The following is a 4,572-nucleotide window of genomic DNA, read 5'->3' on the forward strand; positions in this document are numbered from 1 at the left end:
ATTAAATGCTCCTTTTTTTAAAATTATTACATCTTCTGCCAGGTTCATATGAACTCAGCAGAACACTACCTTTAAAACCCAAGAAAATGAAAAGTGAACTAACTAGCATTAGGTGCTAATTAAGCGCCCTATCCCCGATTTAAATGCTCCTTTTTTTAAAATTAGTAGATGTTCTGCCAGATTCATAATTGAAAAAAAAGGAGCATTTAATTCGGGAATAGGACACTTAATTAGCACCTAATTATAGTTAGTTCACTTTTCATTTTCTTGGGTTTTTAAGGTAGTGCTCTGCTGAGTTCATATTATGAAAGTGGCGGAACATGTAATGATTTTTAAAAAAAGGAGCATTTAATTCGGAGATAGGGCACTTAATTAGCACCTAATTAGCACCTAATTATAGTTAGTCCACTTTTCATTTTCTTGGTTTTTTTGAGGTAGTTCTCTGATGAGTTCATATGCACCTGGCAGAACATGTAATAATTAAAAAAAAAGGAGCATTTAATTCGGGAATTAATTAACTTAATTAGCACCTAATTATGCAATACGTTTGATTGTGTCCTGCTGACCTTGCTCAGCTAGGTTAATGGACATGCTTCCACGGCCAGTCATTAATATGCGAGAGACTCCCGGGATGGGACCGTGTCAATGTTGAACGAAAAGTCAACGGTTCACCCACTTTTGTAAGTGGCTTTGTCAGTACAGAAACAAAAAATGCTATAAAACATATAAAAATATAAGGCCAAATCTAGCTATTTAAACCTATTCCGTTAGGAAAAATTGGAGAAAGTGGCCCATCCCTCGTCACGGTTTGGGTGTTTAAGTATCTAAAATTCGACTAAAATTTCCACCAAATTCGTCGTTGAAAAGATTAGTAATTATTAGAATAGGTTTAAAGAGGTCATTGACGTCATGTAAAAAACAGTCAGTTTTGGTTGAATTTCTTATTTTTGAGCAAGCCAACAACAACAATGAACGATGCACAGAAATCAAATTGTAAAAGTCTCTGCTAGTTTTGTTAATCATCTTTACCGGAATTCAAGAAACGAGAAAAAGGCTCGAAAAGAGATATAAACGACTCATACCGCCTTGATAGTTTCTGATGGAACATACACTCTGACACTCACACACCAAGCAGATAAAGACAGCGATTGCTAAAGGGTCATTTCATTCACCTATTACAACAATAATTTTATTTGGAAATTCCGCTTTCAAAGTGTTCTATTCGCAATTTGAAAATCGCATTTTGTTAAACCATCCACAAACGCATAATTTTACCACATTCCCTTTGAATAATAATCCCATTGAATTACCGTTATACACATTTAATTGCGCGTTTATACATTGTTCGTGTATAGCCGTCATTGTCCAGAAATTTTATTGTGAGAAGTACACAGAAAAGCTTTCCAAAACGCATTTACGGATTACTCCCCTGGAATGTCAATCAATTTCGGAGTTTTATAAAATTTGCCGAGAAATAAGCAACATTTTTTTTCATAGCAGCTTAAATGTTAGTACCAGTAAAACCATTCCGATTTTATTAAAGCAATACAAACGGTACTAAATATAGAATATAGCTACAATTAAATTACATTAAACCTCGATATCTAAATCAACCTTATTGGCCGCATTGGAATGAATTTAATGACGTGTACTTGATGCCTTTCCATAAATAATCATTGTAGATTATTGTCACCTTAACACGCAATGTGTATTGGGGTTATAAGAACGAACAACACAAGAAGGGATGATAGCAAAGGTCTTACAAAAGGTAAGCAAAAATTAAGCACCACGACATGTTCATATTTGTAACATAGGGCACATCATAAGCAGAACCTTCAAATAGCCCCTTTGTTTCTTAGGGGGTACTTTTATGAAGGATTAAAAAAAAGGGCACCATGATAACACAAGGGTACTTTACCAAAACTCAATCAAACAGAGAGCAAGGTAAGAGCACCAAACAATGTCTTGTGATATTACATATCTGTCAGTTTTGACATTTGAATCGCTCCCGCTTTTATGCATTTAATTAAAGACAAAACACGTATCTGATACGCCACTGGAAACGTTTTAGCGCGAATCTTAGTAATTCAAATTGCACAAGGACGAAGCCTCGCTATTGGTCGCGCGTAAATGGGAGTATGCTCTTTCCCCCGAGCGAAAGAGAGAAAGTTGCGGGGGTCTTGATAGTTGGGGCAGCTGAATTAAAAGTAGGTTGAGTGTTCGCAATTAGGGGTAATGTTTTCTTTCTTTTTTTTGTAAAATTGATCATTGCATGATTCATTAGCTTTCGATCTGGTGGGTTTTTAATATCATAGATTTGAATTGTCAGGGTCTTTTTCTAAAATTACGTAAATTTTGTGTAAATATTTTCATTTTGCGTAAGGGCCATATTTAGGGGTAGATTTGTTATTTGCTATAGATTGCGCTCACGAGACCTTTTCATTATGTAGAATACGTAGTAATTTTGTGGCTCACGTAAGTTGAATTACGTTTGCAATTAAATTAAATACGAATTAATATTTCTGGAATGGTAGCTTAACTAATATTCACTAGTTTAGGTGTAAGTTGTTCCTGTAGTAAATTTGTTCAAAGTATTGTAGATTTCTTATTACAATAGTTTTTTGTTTCGCCGACGGAGGTCGTGCAGATGTCTTCCATGGTATTTCGCAGTTGTACTTCTTCCCCTCAGTAAGGTTTCTGCTTTCGCATTGGTTACATGAAATTGTTCTTCGGTAGGACATTACTTTTACTGACTTTTGTCTTTTGTCTACCTGTAAAGGGCTTTGTCATTTATCTTTGGACTTTCTTCTGATGGCTGTGGTGTGCTCCATTGAATCGTTTGACGGATCTGTATTTGCATATGAACAATACGAGATATGTTAAATGATTATACAGCATTTTTATCCCTACGCATATTTCTTAGAGCTTTACCTTCACTCATCCCTCAAGTTTTACCTTTCCTAAACCTGTTTCATACATTTTCCTTAAACTTCTTTTGGAATACTTTTTACGTTGTATTTACTTGGACATCACGCATTACCTAGGGTCCTAGGCAGTACGTTGATGACATTGCAGTTTTACCTGGACCCACCATTTTAAGAAGATTGATAGTAGCGAATGATGAGGTGGATGAGTTTCTACATTACTGTCAGATTTCAACGCCATTTCAGGGCGATTCTACCTGTCACCTACTTACATGGAATTTGTTCATACCTGGAAATTTCGATATAATAACTGCAAGTTATGCTTTTAGACTGCCAAACCTTGAAGAATGTTATTCTTGTAAATCGCTCCGTTATACATTATACTACGTACTTTGTTTTCGTCGTTACCGAAGGTTTGACTTTATACCGATATCGAGACCCGATTGTGTCTACGTTACTTTCTGATACTTTCTACTATGAAGATTCATTCTATTAGTTTTATTACATTGTATCCTTCACATTAGCTGTGTTATTTGAGATATTAGCTACCGTTACTTTGTAAATTAGTTTTTGAAGTTACCGAGACTTTTTCCATAACCATTATCTATAATTTTTAGTCACGTTATTTGTTTTACTCCGAAGGATTAGACAGATGCTGTAAGGATGTTCGTCGTCGAGCAAAATTTTGCTTTTGCTAGTGTAAAGTCATTCAAATTATCGATTCTTATTGATTATTACTGGCGGTTTAGTACCCGATTGTCCTCAGTGTACGACGTTAGCAATATTTTATGGGCCGCACTATTCACTACCCTTCTTACATGTTTGTTTGTGATGCTATCTGTTACATATTTGGTAGAATACGTCCTTCTTGAGCTCAACAAGGCCGTTGCGATCTGTAGTCCAAAAGGCAATATTTTTATTGTCGTCGGTTATTTATTTACAAATAGTTTTGGTCATTTTATCTTTTTTGCTTTAGATTTGAGACTCTTTTTTGGTCTATTTAAAGCGGAAACTTTTTTACCAATCGGTTTGACGACTCTCTCTTTTTTTGTAATAGACAGATTTTACGTTATGTGACTATGATATGTTGCAACGAATCTTTTCTGAAACTTTTCGATTTCAATGGATTCTTTTGCATTTTGCAGTTCGAGATGTCAAACTTTCAGTTAAAAGGTGATTAAATTAATGCATTTTCAACACGTAGGGAGTAAAAAGCAGGTGTGCACAAATTGCTGGTAAAAAAGGATCAGATTATTGTATCATATATCTCGGATGGATCAACTATTTTTTTTTCTTTTCCATCTTCAAATATGATACGTTGGCGGAAAGTAGGAGTAAGTGTTTTTGTGATACAAAAGATAGGTATAAGTGGGTTGCAAATAAAATATTTACTTTTCAGTATTAATGTATGAAAACATCTCTGTTTTTAAAATGTAGCTTATTTTCGTTGGCGGTTTTTGAAAAACTAAACAATTTAATTGGTTTGTTTACACAAGATATAATCACAAATTTGGCGGATCCGCTAAGAAACATACTTCATCCGGTAACTGAAATAACTAATTGGTCGTAGACACTCAAATCATTTCTATATTCAGCAAATCCCAAACATTAGGTAAAGCCAACCTTCTACCCAAATGTTGGGGTATCT

This window comes from Photinus pyralis, unplaced genomic scaffold (genome assembly GCF_008802855.1).
Source record: "Photinus pyralis isolate 1611_PpyrPB1 unplaced genomic scaffold, Ppyr1.3 Ppyr1.4_LG3b, whole genome shotgun sequence".
Classification (NCBI taxonomy): domain Eukaryota; kingdom Metazoa; phylum Arthropoda; class Insecta; order Coleoptera; family Lampyridae; genus Photinus; species Photinus pyralis.